We start from the raw sequence: 16,429 nt of genomic DNA, 5'->3' as shown, positions 1-16,429 counted from the left end.
TATCATGCTTTATGGTTTCATATGAACGTGAGTACGTGATTTGTATTATGGTTCTAGTTATGTCATTGGTCAGCTTGCATTTAATGCTCGATTGACGTCTCACTTGCTGTTCTGGAACTTTTCCGCACACGACTCGGGTGAATGCACTAACGTTGTCCCTCTGTGTACGTCGTTCTGCGAGAGAGCGTCTGCTGAATGAAGGCGGAGTAGTTCCAGGCCGTCTCGAAGTAAAGTCCAATTTGGCGGCATTCCGAAAGAATGATTTTATCTTGCTACTCCATACGAGACTCTCCTGGTAGGAACATTTCGGTTTTTTTTTTTAGTCCCTACATTAAATAGGCCTACATCTAATTATATATTCATGAATTATCCATCTTATTTTTCACCCCCAAACCATCTTTGTGCAAATGAGGTTGGAACGGGAGCCAGTTCTCTCCTCAAAACAATGGGACCTGTGTTTCACAGGGAGGGTTCTGCGATGATCTCATTGAGTTGAGGCCAGGTTTCATGTATCAGGCTATAGGTAGGCTTTCATGTGCCCTACTGTACGATCGATCCTACCTTAGCTTTGATACGTTTTCTTAAATAAAAGCCATTTTAGATGGCTAACCTGTTGTGCAGAGATAAATGCATTTCTGTGTTAATCTCATTTTTGAACAAACGAAATATCAGAAAACCTACGAACCTGCGTTAGCTTTGATATTTTTTCGTAAATAAAAAGCCATTTCAGATTGTTGATCCGTTGTAGAGGGGGAAAAAAAGACAAGAAAAAGCAAACTCAGTTTTCACTAAAAAATAAAAATATCAGAAAAGGGTCAATCGAAGGGATATTTCAGATGTGCTCTGAAGAGGCAGAGAAACACGTGACCGTTCGGAGCAGTTTGTGTGTGTCGCTCTGTCTAATAAAAAGTACTTAGCAGGTTTGTGCAGTGAGCGTGCTCAGACATGCCCGACTCCAAAAAAAAAACAAAAAAAAAAAACTTGCAGATATAAATACCCGGGCGCATGTAAACAGGCAAACAGAGCGGAGGCAGTGTGTTATCAGTCCTCTGTGCCCCGAAAACCAAAAAACAGACTTTACACTCCTTCATCGATCTGTTGCCTTCTTCCCCATGCACCTGTTCTACACGGTGAGTGCTGTGGGCTGGGAGCAGGGGTGCTGGGGGGGGTGGGGTGATGCATTGAGAGAAAGGTAAGACCTGGGGGTTCCAGACACACCGCGGATCTTGGCAGGCACCGCATGGTGGGGGTAGGGGGGGTAGGTGGGTTGGGGGGGTGGATAAAAAATAAATAAAATGGCCGCGAGTCTTTCCGGGCCCGATTATGCAGCGAGCGGAGTAGCGCAGATGCTCGCAGGATACTCGCTGTGAGACAGGAAGGAACCAGGGGCTCGCTCCACTGCTGCTGTACCCATCGTGAGAAAGAGACGCTTTTTTTCCACCTTCTTCCTTTCACAGGGTATTCACAGACTGTACAGAGAGACACACACACACACGCACACACACACACAAACACACACACACATACAACCACGCGTACAATCTCAGACGCAACACACGCACACACACACACACACACAGACTGGCACACACACTCAGAAACACTCAGGCACAAACACGCACATACTGTCAGACGCAAACACACATACACACACACACACCCAGAAACGCTCAGACGCAAACATGCATAACACTCTCAGACACATACACACACACACAGACACAAACACGCAGACATACTCACAATCCCGGCTCGTGACGCGAGTGGCGGTGTGTGCGTCGAGCGACATTGTCTCGTTTTTTAATCCCAGGAAACACGAGGAAGCAATTCACAGACTTGGCTCGCCATCTCAGCATTGTTTTCCCAATCAGTATATCTGAGGCTGGGACGGAACCTGCATTTGAATTTCAGTGACCTTTTTTCGTCCTCCTCCTCCTCCTCCTCCTCCTTCTTCTTCTTCTTCTTCCTCTTCTTCTTCTTCTTCTTCTGGCATTGCTATGGCATTGATCCTGTCCAATCACACGCGAGCGGGGGCCCGGGAGGAGGGACGAGCGCCGATCTCCCGTCACCCCCCGGCTCAAACGACCATAAAATCATACCGATGTTTTCACAGAAGCCCCCTCGTCATGACCCTGACGGGTTGTTTACGGCCATTTTGGCTCTGACGCGTGGGTTTCCACTCCACGCAAAAGGCGGCCCCGATTAGCTCGGAGATGACCTGCGCCATTCAAGGTTAATTGTAATTATGATTGCTCCGCCGCGGTCTCCGCGCATGATTTACAATTTACTTTTTTCGAGGGACTTAATGAGGAAGAGTATCGCTGGTGAGAGAGAGACAGTGATTGAATAACATGACCTGTACCGTAATGGCTCTAGATTCAGTTTTTCTATAAGTCAGACCAGTTGTCCTCAGTCCTGGTCCTGGGGAAGCCATTGGGCCTGCTGATTCCAAACATATACCTGGGTTTCTTTGTCCAGTAGGCTACGTTGTGTTCGAATGTTCTTCTGTTGAGAAGTATTTTGTGAAAGATAAAGTTCTTGAAGTCTCGATTTGACACTATATAACAGTAGGTTAAATCGCAGATCGGGTCGTGGTGGGGTGGGGGCGCCAATCTGGATTATTTTAAAGGGGAAGAGTTGGGGCGGAGTCGGGGGTGGGGGTTTGTGGATTTCAAGTACCGCTTGCGTTCCAGCGACAGAAAGACAGATAAGGCATGAAAAGATGCCTCGCTTCTTGCAGATCGCTCTGGGCTAGCGCTTATAAATAGACCATTGTGGGATTTTCAGTGGCTTTTATTCAGTTGCTGATGTCACCGCTGCTCTCTGTCCTACAAAGGAGATTGTCCATCAATAATTGAAGCATCAGTGCGTATCTTTCTTCGATCTGAATATTCATGATACTGGTTCATTAAACATGGGTGTTTCCCTTATTCCCCCAAACCAGTAACCTGGTTTGTCCACTCTTGGGTACTGCCCAGTCAAGTGATCGGCCAGTTTGTTGGGAGATTAACAGTGTTAATATACTGTGCATATTTGCATCACCATCTTTTTTTCTGTAATTTAATCAAATGTCTAATGCACGTCTTACATTTTTTGAAGAGTAGGTTTTTTGAAAAAGTTTCAAAAGTCAGTGTTCCGGAACTCCATCGCTCCATCAATCAGCACTTGTGATTGTTACATCAGCATTAGAATGTTCAGTTAAGAACACTCTGTTCACTTATTAATGATCTTAAACCATAAAGGGTGTGACCAATCTGGACCTCCTGGTTTGTGCATGGGACGACATCCAAGCATAACGTACAACGCAAGGTTAGAAGGAGTAAAAAAACAAACAAACAAGAAAACCTAACTAAATAACAGTGATGTAAAAAAAAAAAATACATGGACAGATCTAATCACGTGCTTGCTCTGAGTTGTCCCCACATCAATCCGCATTCATCGCTGAAAAAAAACTGGCTTTCCTTTGACGGTTTTTTTTTTCTTTTTTTTTTTTTTTTACAAGGAGAAGAGCTTTTGGCATTACCGCCAAATACGCTGTGGCGTACTAGTCTCTGAATATGTTAGCCTTATTAAGCGCACGTGGAGTGGAAGGGCTTTCTTTTATACAAAAGGGGCGCCCTGGCCCGGGCTGAATGCCGAATGGCTTTATGCTAGGCCGTTAGCGGGACTTGCGGCGTACCCATCCATGCAGACCAAATTCGACGCGAGGTAGCCCGTCTGTCTCCCAGCCTTGTTGTTTTTTCTCCGATGCCGTTCAAAATAACCTTCCTTTTATCTAATTTAGAAAGGCTGCCGGCTTCAGATAGTGATCTGTACTGACAGCGACCTGATTTGTGTCCTTTTTTTACCCCCGTGAATTCCTTAGATTTTCCTTTCTCAATAAATACTGGAAAGCGCAGTTTGCTCCCACGTGACTGTGTCCCAATGTCGTTGGGTTCAGCGGTGAAGAGTGGGACAGAGCGTGTCTTCTTCAAGTTCATGTGATGGCAGTGTTTTTTCAAACTTCTAAGATCAGTGTTCTGCAACTGCATTCATTCCTTTCTGTTACCAGCAGCGATTGTGACATCAGCATTGGAATGTTCAGTTAAGAACGTTCTAATCGCATATCTGTGACCTCACACCTTAAAGGTTTGAGTCTTTTTCTGTGGGGAAAGTTGGGACAAAAGGAAGTAGAAGTTACCTGGCAAGGAGCCCGGAGCATCACGCCTCCCTGCCCACCCTATTCATGCGATCACGTCCGAGCTCTGGCAGCGGTGCTCTTTGTAGCTTTTCGAGTCCGCGAGTGCCGTCTAAATTTTATCTATGAATTTTTTTTTTTTCTTGCCTGAATGACCCAGAACCCTTTCATCCGAGGACAGTGAAAGGAGAGAGTCTCGCGGGGGGGGGGGGGGCTTTGGCTGGATTTCGGCCATTGCTCATTCCCGGTGCCATCTGGATGATTGGGCAGCCACGGTCGCCTCAGCTCGCCACATGTCCGTTTTCAAAGGGGGGTGTATGGGGGGGTGGGGGGGGGGGGGAGTGGGCATAGAATCCGAAAGCCAGCTGAACCACAGCAGCGATTCGCTGAACAACTGCTCCTCACAAGGAGTTATTTAGGAGAATCAGGTGGAAAGGGAGGTTGTGGGGGGGGGGTTTGTCCAAAAGATGGCTTCTATAGAACACTGTCCCTATGCCTGATTTGGGATACCTTCTATTAGTCTTATGACTAGAATGCAAATCTCAAGGGTGAAGGATGTTCCAGCCCCACCAGTCTACCTCTTAACCCTTTGAAGAGTTCAGTAGGTCTTTTGGAATGTTTTTTTGTTGTTGTCAGAATTCCATTTCATTGTTCTAGAACTCAGTTGGTAACAGTTGCTTTCAGTTACCAGCAGTGACTGTTACATCTGCATTAGAATGTTCAGTTAAGAACATTCTAATCCCATATTTGCGATTTTGAACCTTAAAAGGGTTAACCAGTTGTTATCCTGCTCCTGCGCATTCGGCCCGCCACCCTAAGGCAGAGGACTTGAGAGGTCAGAGTTCAGAGGTCACTAAGTCAGCCAGCGGCTCTGCCTCACAGTTATTTATTTAATTCATCCAGGAGTCCACATCCCATCTAATAATAATGTTTTTTTCTCTCCAGTAAAGGTCTCAACCCTCTCAACTGGCAGATTCCGTACAGTACTAACAGTGCCCCAAGGCCAAGGTCATTGTGTTCCAAGCATGGGGTCCAGTTTAGCAATCACTGCCTGCCTGCTGTAACCAGGGCGATAACCTGCAGGAAAGAGACCATTGATTTTTCTTGTGCTTGTAGTAGTTGTTCTTTTCTTTTTTATTTCTATTTTTATGCATTTTAGTGAGTAAATGTGTTTTTGTCTTTCCCATGGTGTTCCTGTGGATCCTTGTGCAAAAAGGGGGGAGAGTACAGTATAATGTAAGAATAGACCTCTTCAAATCTCCTCATTTCAGGATGAATTTGAGAAGTTTTTTTCCAACCGTTTCCAAACTGAAATATTGTTTAAACTGTGGTTAAGGACTGGACCATCATGCAGAACGACCATCTGTGCCCCGTAGTCCCCCCCCCCACACCCCCCACCGCCCACTCTACCTTTTCATCCTCACCCTCTTCAGAAGAGCACTACCGTGACCCACGGAATCCATGTCTCAGGCGGCTTTTCTGAGAACAGAGGCTCCTGACCCCACCCCTCCCCCGCCCCTGCCCCGCCTCCAGTGACCTCCCTTCTTCCCAAAGCTCAGACCCTGAGAGCCCCCCCCCCCCACCCCCTCCCCCTGGCTAGCGTCCCGTGGCTAGTGCCAGTGTGGAGTTATAGCGTGGGTACCTCTTGATCTTCGTCTCTGCAGGCCTCGATGCCCCCTGTAAAATATAATAGCAGTGTGACGAATGGGGAAAAACTATTGAGGCTGAACGACCATATAGCCAAATGTAGCCATTAGGAGGAATGGACTCTTATTTCACTAAGGTGTTCTTTGAACGTCTGGACCTTCGAACGTGTATAAGGTCTGGATGAAGTCGGATTAACCAATAGCACTTCATACCCGGCGTGTTACAAAATGTAGTATTTTTTAATCAGCAGAAGCATTAACACTGCAGCATTAGTCAAAATTCATTGCAGGCTGAACGGGCCTCCAAAATTGGCAGGGTTAGCGTTATCGCGCTACTTTAGCGCAAAGTGCTTCATTTGTTTACGACACGTCGGCTTGGGACAAACGCGGAACCTTCCAGAACTTGTTGGCCGGAGAGGGGACGTGGATATGAGCCGGAAAGCTTCGTGAGGGAGCAGGGGATGGGTTGGCCGTCTGCGTACGCTTCACGGTCAGACGTTACCGTGAGAGCTTGGGGGGGAAAAAAAAAAAAGTGTGATAGCCAACAGACAAGTTCAATTAGGCGACGTTGTGCTGCGCTGGTGCATCTGGTTGTTCTTATTCCTTTGAAACTGTGCAGTGAAGGGTCTGGTGTGCGTTGAGAGGGCTGTGTAAAAGCTACTGAACCCCGACCAGACCTGGCTGCCAAACAGAGGCCTTCTGGAAGCCCATCAGTCTTGTTTGATTCTGGGATCCTCTCTTCATCCGTCGATCCTGTCAGGTTTTTTTCCCCCCTCTGGACATTTTTAGCTAGCGTAACATAGACAGCATAGCATGGTAGTGTAGCGTAGCATAGCGTCCTGAAGCATAGCGTAGCATAGCATATCGTGGCTGGCAGTGTAGCGTAGCATAGCGTAGCTAGCGGTGTAGCACTGTAGCAGTCCCAGTGAGATGGCCTCTTAGTGTTTCCCCTGCGTATGCACTTTAAAGGTCCCCAGTCAAACGGATAATCATAACCAGTCAAAGGGCAGAGGCAGAGCCAGAGGCAGGGGCAGGGGCAGAGGCAGAGCCAGAGGCAGGGGCAGGGACAGGGACAGAGACCGTGTCAGTGGCAGGGGCAGGGAGAGAGGCATAGGCAGGGGCAGTGGCAGTGGCAGGGGTAGAGGCAGGGGCAGGGGCAGGGGCAGGGGCAGTGGCAGGCCTTTTGTGTATCCGCGATGGCGGCCGCACCGCAGGGCAGACTTCATCGATTAGCGGAAATGCTGAATGTGGGCGGGTCCTGTCATAGCAGCTCGTGCCATAAACCAGCCTGTCATTACACCACCTCCTCTCCTCTCCCGCTCTCCTCTCCTCTTTCTCTCTCTCTCTCTCTCTCTCTCTCTCTCTCGCTCTGCACGAGTGCCACCAGCAGCTGTTCTGTCTCAGAGCAGAGAAATAGTAATTAGAGCTGGTGATGGTTAAATTGCTGACATTATTAGAATTGCCTACAATTAAGCTCTGTGCATGGATATGTGTGTGTGTATGTGTGTGTGTGTGTGCGCGCGCACGTGTGCGGGTGTGTTTGCATGTGTTTGTTTTCACCACCAGAAAGGGTCTGCTACGTTAAATGTGTGTGTGAGGAGGGTGGGGGCGCGGGGGGGGGGGGGGGGGTATATAAATGCCTCGTCTCCCTTGGTGACAGAATATCATTTGTAACCTAACATGTTATTGTGGTCTTGTGGTTTGTAGCTGCTTCTAGGTCTGAAAATTATGTGTTCCTGTCTTCAGAGTGGATTAGAGATTTTACCAACAGCATAGTACAAATACAAAAAGCCTGGGCAGACGAGGAATTTTTTTTATTTTTGTGGATTTTATTTGGACTTGACCGCTGCACAGAGCTGCAGTTTTTAGGGAGGGAGATGCCGTGGGACTCCCCTCTGTTGGATGTGGGGGCGTTTTTATTTTAAGTTTTTTTTGTATTGATTTACATCCAAAGTGGAGATACAAAATTACACAATACAATAAGAGAGGGAGTCTGTGTGTGTGTGTGTGTGTGGGGGGGGGGGGTGTTGACCAGGGTGCTCCACTATGTGGGCTGGGGGGTTCGTTTTTAAAGGGAGAATAATCTCTACGTAGCCGTCAGAAGCATTTCTCGTGCAAAGTGATGCACACACAGAGCTGGCCTATTTTTGCAGGATCCCAGCCTCCCCTAAATGGGCTGGCCTATTTTCTATAAAACTGCATGTGGTTGTGTTTGCTGAACCATTTTGTTCTGCTCCTCATTCTGCTTCTCTGATTTCCTAAGCTTGATCACCTGTTAAGGGCTTGGAGAGTAAAGTTCTGCTTTCCCCCAAAGTTAGTTCAAGTTTGTTTTGCTGGCTTCTTGAATTCCCTTGAGACACTGTACATCAAGCCTGTTTTGAAGTGCCATGTGACATCCTGTTTGCAAATGGTGCAAAAATAAAGAATGATTGATTGATTGGTTGGTAATTGATTGGTAAATGGGCAGTGTTTTAAAGAGAGGGGATATGGAGAGAGAGAGAGAGAGACAGACAGACAGACAGAGAGACAGAACAGCACTGAACCCACTCCCTCCTCGCACTTGTTCACAAAGGGATGAACAGAACATGCAAAAACGTGACATGGCCTTTTTCTGAGGCCCGCTGCTTTTTAAAATGTTGCCTACCATCATCCTTTATGAAGAAACATCAGTGTCAGTGTACAGTCTGTAACGTATATCGGTTTGCGTTCCTCAAAACAACTGTATGTACTGTCTATCTATAGTGCCAAGCATGTCACGCATGCTGATGTGGGTGTTAATGGGAAATGCATATTACAGGCCACAGCAAGCTACTTTCTCACGTCCGTCCTGCAAGTGGTGACCTTCTTTAACCCCTGTCATGTCCCACCAGGGAGTCCCGATCTCCCTCATTTTGGGGGTGATGGGTTGCTTGCTTTGGAAGGTCATGGGCAAGGAGGGAGGGAGGGAGGAATGGAATGCTCAAGTTGGCATTCTGGTGAGACTTCCTGTTCCCGGGGAGGGGTAACTATGGACATACGACACCCCACCCTCCCCCCCCGGAGAGATCACAGGCTTCGCCGCCCGGGTCAGAGTTCACCCGCGGGTATCCGTTCGCCATGGCCGCGATCTTTGCATAGCGGTCCAGTCCCGGAGTCACATGCATCGCAAGTTATTCTGGGGAGTGTCCGTGAGGTTGGCCGTGGGGGTGGGGAAGGGGGTGGTGTAGAACTATTTAGAAGGGTGGGAGTGGCACTTTGGAGGGGGGGGGGGCAAGCTGGGGGGTCGCACAGTGTGTGGGAGGAAGAGCGCTAACTGTTGAACTGCGAGAGGTGTGAAAAATGGCACCGTCCCCCTCCAGCCAGCGGAAATGATTTCCCATGAGTCTGTGGGGCTGCGTCCAGGACCCCAGAGCCCTCTGTAGGAAGCAGCCGTTACGTTTCATTCGAATTCAACCTCTGATTGATGCTAATGTCGCTTCGTGAAGCTACGTGTACAGAAATAAACCACGTAACCATGGCGATGTAAGTTCCGTATCCTGGTGTCTAAGGAGCAGGGCGGCGCGACCTCCCAGTCACGGTCTGCAGGAGGTTTTTTAAACGGAGCGAGAGTAACTCCCAACAACCGTGATGCTTCCAGTCGCTATTCTCTCTTTCCATCCCTCCCTCGTTCCCCCTTGCCCCCCCACCCCCCACCCCCACACTCTGCCCCCCCACCCGCCCCCTCCCGCTGCAGAGGAGGTCTGCAGTTGCTTGTTGACTTTGGCGCGCTGCGTAGAATAACAGTCGCCGCGTCGGTCACGGTTTAACATTTGTGTGTCATTTGAGTACATCTGCTGGCTACCCTCAAAAGCAGCAGTCCTCCCGGTTCCCATGGGCCTTTCAGGGGGCCCAGATGTCCCCGTGCCGCACACTCAGAAGAGCCTGGAGAAAAGTGACTCTAAAAACACTGAATAGAGCTCTAACTCAAACTTTATCTCGCCGCTGTCAGGGGAAGAGGCCTGCAGACTTTAAAAAAAAAAAAAAAAAAAAACAACAAAAAAAAAGAAAAGAAAAAACGGCTTTTTCAGGCAGTCAAACATCTGCAAATCTTTTTCCTAGACTTCTGAATTTTTTTTAATTACAGGGTGAAGCCGTCTTTAAATAACAGATGGTTCTACGGCTCTTTATTATTTTTTTTCCCTCCCGAAACGTTTTTTCTGTTTTTTTTTTTTTTTTCTTGTTGCTGTCAGTTTTATGGTGTTGAATCTTCCTGTAAACTGTGACTGCAGACAGGTTTCCTATCGGGGGGCCAAGGGCCTTCAATACAGCAACAGCACAGAGAGTCAGCCGTCCAGCAGAGACTGCACAGCAACAGAGACTACAGCGCAGAGAGTGCACAGCATAGAGACTGCACTGCAACAGAGACTACAGCGCAGAGAGTGCACAGCACAAAGACTGTACAGCAGAGACTGTACAGCAGAGACTGCACAGCAACAGAGACTGCATAGCACAAAGACTGCACAGAACAGATACTGCACAGCAACAGAGACTACAGCGCAGAGAGTGCACAGCACAAAGACCGTACAGCAGAGACTGCACAGCAACAGAGACTACAGCGCAACACAGAGACTGCACAGCAACAGAGACTGCACAGAACAGGGACTACCCAGCACAGAGACTGCACAGCACAGAGACTGCACAGAACAGGGACTACCCAGCACAGAGACTACCCAGCACAGAGACTGCACAGAACAGGGACTACCCAGCACAGGGACTACCCAGCACAGAGACTGCACAGCACAGAGACTGCATAGCACAGAGACTACGCAGAACAGAGACTATGCAGAACAGAGACTGCATAGCAACAGAGCCTACTCTGCACAGAGACTACCATCTCCATCGTGATCATCATTGGATGATTAGGCGCATGTAATTATCCGTTATCTCGCTACCTTTGGTTAGCCATCTCTATGGTGATCATTGTTTCAATGTTTGGCCTGTGTAATGGTGTGTTATCTGGCTCCTCTTGGTTAGTGTTTGCACACTGGCACAGCAGCTCGCTAACGTGCTAGGAGCCGTATCCAGGAAGGTAATTTCACGTGGGAGTAGAACTAAGATCCGGTTGACTTTGTCCACGGGCCCAACCCGACCCCCAGCTGGTCCTGGATCAGCACCTCTGCTCTTGACTACTTTGTGAGTGCAGGCCGGGCTGTTTGAAAGAGAGGTAAGCGCGTGTGTAATCGCCATTGGATACGGGCCTGGCTGTCTAAACGGAGAGATAGGAGAGCGTGGGCAATCGCCGTGGGATACGGACCTGTAGATGGGTGCGCGCGTGTGGCTCTGTAATAAAGGGGGGTGGGCCAAAAAAAAAACGTTATTTCATAGGGGTTGGGGTCAAATCCCTTTTCAATTCTTTCAAATCAGGAAATGAGTTGCATTGAATTCATTAAACTGGAAATATCCCTGGGACAAAGGGGTCTTTTATTCTAAAGAGATTAATTCAATTTCATTTGATTTCCTGCGCCGACTGAACCAAAGTGGAATTGATGTCAGGCCCGGTCGTGGGTCGTGGGCTCAGAAAGTTCTGGAACCACTGGCCCTATGTAGATATCAATGTGAATTTTCATCAAGAGTTCACCTGCGTCTGCTGGTGGGGCGTCTGCTGGTGGGGCGAGCAGGTGATCAGTGAACCCCCCCCCCCCGGTTCACTGATCACCTGCTCGCCCCACCAGCAGACGCAGGTGGTTTCTATTACGTCTCCGCGCTCTTGCTGGGTTTCCCCCGCGTCCGTCACACAGCTCTGTCCTCTGTCTGTGCCTCGCTCTGACAGACGCTGTTTTACTGCCGGTGCGAGTGCGTGTCTGCTGAATGACGTGTGCCAGCAGAGGATCCTGCTGAAAGCACTTACAGGAAGTGGATTCCGTTAAATTAAAAGGTAGCGGGCCGGGGGGGGGGTGGAGAACGTGGTGGGGGGGGGGCTGTTGCTTTGTTCACTCGGAGCACTGTCAGCTGGTTTGGGGGTGGGGGGGTTGTGGGGGGGGGGTGTTTTCGGCTGTGAAAGTGTTCCTGTTACCTGCAGGAGGGCGGTGAAGCAGACAGCTCGGAGCTCCCCCCCCTCCCCCCCCCCCCCCCCCCCCACGCTACGCTACCCTGCCCCATTAGATCGTTTCCTCTCTTTTCTTTCCTTCCCTTTTCTCCGCCGCCGTAACTTGGTGGAGACGTTCCCTCCTTTCCTCGCCACACGGGAGACTCCGCCGCTCGCCGGGGCCGTTGCCTAGCGACGGGGCAGAGTGGCGTGGCGTGACAGGCCGTCTGGCGGGAGAGCTCTCTCTCCCCGGTGGAATGGAGTGGGGGGGGGGTTGAGGAGGGGGGCAGAAAATTCACTGACACAGTGCCCGCTGACGGGAGACATAGAACGCATGCGCCGAGCGGCAAGAAGAAAAAGAAAGAAAGGGAGGAGAGAAAGAGGGAGAGAGAGTGAGAGAGAAAGAGAGAGTACTCTCAGAGCTGACTGCCTTTCCGTACGCTTGCTTCCCAGACCTGCTGAACGGATAAACAGCGCACAAACTCTTCCACATTTTTTGATGCTTTTATACAGGTGGATATATGCAGAAGGAGACTGGGTGTGATGCCCCTTCGGGGATTTGAACTTGCAACCTCTGCGTTACAAGCCCGGTTCCCTAGCCGCTGCACTGCTCTGGCGTCTCCTTTACTGCTCAGTAGGGGGCGGTAGCTGCACCCCATACCGCCACAGATTTATGATTATTAGTTTTGGACGGATGACCCCGCCCCCGCCGCGGGCGAAGATCCGGCCCCTGCTCACTCTCCAGACCCGGCCCACGTCACTACGCCTGTCTCCCCCGACGACAGCTGATGTTTCCCTGGGGCTGCTGGGGGATGTGGGGAGTAAAAGGGGGGTAATTAACTTGGCTTTAGCCTGTGTTTAAGGAGAGCCGTTCACACCCCCTAAATGACAGGCGCCGGGCTCCAAAACTCCGCCCCCTTCCGAGACTGCGTATGCCCCCCCCCCCCATCCCCCCCGCCCGCCCGCCCGCCCCGTCTGCCCCGCCCTACCGGACCCCTTCAGATCCCACCGCACGCCGCTTCAGAAATGTCCCCCCAGGCGGGACCCGGGCAGACGTCCCGTCTGCGCGGGGGAGGGAGGGCGGGATTTGGGAGGGGGGGGGGGCGGAGATTTACTGTTTCCAGCGGCCTCTGGTTGCCTCACAGCCTCTTTGCGAAGGTGAGAGATGCCCCACGTCACGGCAGGTTTCCAAACAGGCGAGCTGGGGGACTGATGCAGGGGTAATCACCTCCAAAGTGCAGGCTGGCCCCCTGCTTAGTAACAGGAGTGGGGGGCCACGTGGAGACAGGGGCCGGACCCTGGTGGTCATTGTCTCCCCGCACCGGTGTGGCCACCACGCGGGATGGCAGGATGGCGGAATTCGAGGGACGGCCTCTCCTGCCATCAGTAGGAGTTGGCAATCCCCAGCCCCGCCCCCCCCCCCCCCATTCCCTATCCCCTCAGAGCCTCCTGCTCTGCTTCCTGTCCGTTTCAGACACAGGGATGCTTGTTGAGCGTTTGGCCTTGGAGCCTGTGAAGCGCTGCCAGTGAACCCTGAGAGTTTACACACTGCTGCAGGGGGTTTTAGACCAGAGCAGCCCTGCCACAGGGGGAGACAGGGTACACCCCCCCACAGCGCGCGGTGCCATGAGGAGGAGGTGGAAGAGGGGGAAAGATGAAGGGAGGGAAGGAGTGAAACAGGGAGAGGGGGGCTGGGAGGAGAAATGTACATAAAGACAGTAGCGATGTACAGAGGAGGAATGAAAGAGAGACATGAGAGAGAGAAAGAGAGAGACGGTGAGAGAGGGGAGCAATGGTGAGAGCAGGAGATGAAAAAGGAAAGAGGAGAGAAGGGAGAGAGAAGGAGAGAGGGTTAGTAAAAGAGGAAAGTTCCCAGCGTGTGAGAAATCCGGTCAGAGTCTCGACGGAGTAGAAGGAGGTGGGGGTGGGGATTTGGGGGGGGGGGGCGGGGTGGACGGAGCTGAACCCAGGCCCCGCGGAGCGTGCCCATTTTAGGGAATGCCTGCCCGGGCCTGGGAGCGTTCTCCTGAGCGGTCCTCCACTCCCATTTATCTCACCCCCGCACAGAGCCAGCCAGCCAGCCCGCCCCGGGGCGATTCTGGCCCCGGCTGGGACCTGGGGCGCGTCCAACATGCCAACGGCCCCTCCTGCGGTTCTCCCGAAACTCGTTTGCAACATTCAACGGCAATCTCTGAGATAGGAGAACAAAGATGGCTGCCGCCGTGTAAACAGTGTAAAAACTGGGCTCACTTTAATTAATGTTCCAGGCGCTGTCGCTGGAGGAGGGAGGAAGTTAAAAGGCCTTTGGCACGTCGGTGAGACACGTTAAAAACCGGTCGCACGCCATCGCGTTTCGGCCTCATCGGCCCCCATCGGGGCGCCATAAAGCTGTCTGCACGAGTTCCTCTTTATTAGATTGACAGAGAGGTAATGCTTAATGCAAATAATCAGCTACCCAAGTCAAATTGCCCACAGTCCAAGGGAACTGTGTCAGAGGCGAGCCCAGAAACGGCAGGTGACACTTTTTGAGAATCGCTGTGCAGACAGTTTGTTGAAGGCCCTTTGCAACTGGAACTTCGGTCCAGGCTCTGTTCAGTTTGTGAAGGAGTTTTGCATCATTTTTCTCATCTGGCCTTTCTTGAGTGTGCAGGAACATACGCAGATCCAGATGATCCTGTGTGAAGGCCACACTGTATCTGCTGCCTGCTGTATGAGCAGAAAGGCTGATGATGTCTTGCCTTTCTCCAAAATGCCTGTTTGAGACACAAATTTCAGACCCAACGCACACTGTTTGGGTCTGTATTCTTCTGCTGGGGAATTAACATTTACATTATAGCCTTAACTAATGCATTTTATTCACAATTCGTTCTGGCTCATCTTGAATTGAATCAGAACAACTGTATATTTTCTTTCCAGTATCCTAGTAACAGAATTGCTGTGTCCTCACCAGCTTAATGGTATATGGTGGACTGAAGTGCCTGCACCCGTAGATGGGTTCTTCAAGCAAGCTAGGCCTTCCCATAGTCTCAAAAATAAACAATCAATTCATCCAAAAGAGCTTCTTCAAATATTGATAAAAGTTCACCACAGTTAACTAAAGTTCAACCGTCATATTTACAAAATCCTAATTTGCCTTCTGAATTCCCGTCTCTGCTTAGTCAGCAGTGGCCAAGTTTATAACAAGTTCAACGGGGTATGAGGATGACTCAGAGCTTCATCGTGTTTTTATAGTGACTCTGAGTGTCACAATGCAAAACACAGACTCTGAGCTGGAGGCCGTGAAGCTTCTGCACTGGGAAGGCAATGGAACGGGAACTGTTTCTAGAGCAGTAGTTGGACTGTAATTGAGAGAACAGCAACGATGTGACTAGAACAGTATCTAGAACAGTAGGAGTGTAATGGAACAGCAACAATGTAACAGGATCAGAATCCAAGGAGTGCAATAGAACAACAACAATGTAACAGGAACTGAATCCAGAATATGAGGAGTGTAATAGAACAGCAACAATGTAACAGGAACAGAATCCAGAACATGAGCAGTGTAATAGAACAGCAGCAATGTAACAGGAACAGAATCCAGAACATGAGCAGTGTAATAGAACAGCAGCAACGTAACAGGAACAGAATCTAGATTAAATGTAAACTGTATTACGCTTGTGAAGAAGAGAAACCCTCTCCTGCACACACACACAGGCACGCATGCACTCACACAGGCACGCACGCACTCACACACATGCTGCACATGCACACACACACACACACAAAGGCTGACTTGATTTGGCCATGCTAGGCTGGGTTTAGTGAAGCTGCTGATGGTGGCAATTAGCATTCATTACCCTCCACAGTGGAGCGGGGGGGAAGGGAGGGGGACGGTACCCCCCCCCCCCCCCAACCCTGAACTCTGTGCTCCGCCGCGCCGGGGTGGGGGGGGTTGTTTGGGTAAGCACAGACAGCTGTCCTCTGTGCAGGGGTTAGGGGGAGGGCGGGGGGGAATTCCTCAGTCCTGGGATGGGGCTGGGTGAGGGGGGGGGGGGATGCTGATACTGGCGTTTGTCAAGGTGGCGGAACAGTCGCTTGTCTCAGCTAAAAAAGGCAATCTGTCTGTTAATGTGCTGTGCGCTCTCTGTTCCCCCCCCACTAAGTCATCCCCCTTCTCATTCTTCCTCCTCCTCCTCCTCCTCCTCCTCCCTGTCTTCCACACCTCTCCTCGGCTCTTTAAGAGCTCTGCTGTAGAGTAACCCATTACAGCCAGCGGCTGTGTGTGCGTTTCTCTCTTTTCTTCCGTCTTCCTGAAGAGGGCTGTTTTCTTTCCCCCCCCACCCCATCTGAGAAAGCCAGGGGTGGTGGGGGTGGTGGGGGGGGTGCAGAGGAGCTTTGTTCCTGACGTACTGCGGAATCGCTCAGGCCCCCCGAGCTGTCCTCATCGCCATGGCAATTACCGGGACCTCCGGTTGCCGCGGCGATAATGGTTCGGCCGGGGAGGCCTCTGTCCCCTCTCCTCGCTAGGACAGAGGCCCACGGCCTCAAACCGCTCCGCTTCGCTCCGTCCCGCTCCGGTTCGGC

At 50.7% G+C, this 16,429-nt stretch overlaps 1 protein-coding gene across 4 annotated transcripts in view; it reads left to right on the top strand.

Moving 5' to 3' along the window:
• Nucleotides 1-321: 321 nt before the first annotated feature.
• LOC118221215 (signal-induced proliferation-associated 1-like protein 2) overlaps nucleotides 322-16,429 on the top strand; it is a 110,413-nt gene continuing 94,305 nt past the window's right edge. For 2 of the 4 annotated variants that reach the window (XM_035406067.1, XM_035406066.1), the window contains exon 1: nucleotides 322-1,130. The gene's annotated coding sequence lies outside the window, so the exon portion shown is untranslated. The remainder of the gene's footprint in view (nucleotides 1,131-16,429) is intronic. The other 2 variants (XM_035406069.1, XM_035406068.1) reach the window with 1 other exon arrangement.

The sequence above is a fragment of the Anguilla anguilla genome, chromosome 2, assembly GCF_013347855.1.
Source record: "Anguilla anguilla isolate fAngAng1 chromosome 2, fAngAng1.pri, whole genome shotgun sequence".
NCBI classification, from domain to species: Eukaryota; Metazoa; Chordata; class Actinopteri; order Anguilliformes; family Anguillidae; genus Anguilla; species Anguilla anguilla.
The sequence above is the reverse complement of the archived record's forward strand: the minus strand, read 5'-3'. Positions and strand labels throughout refer to the sequence as shown.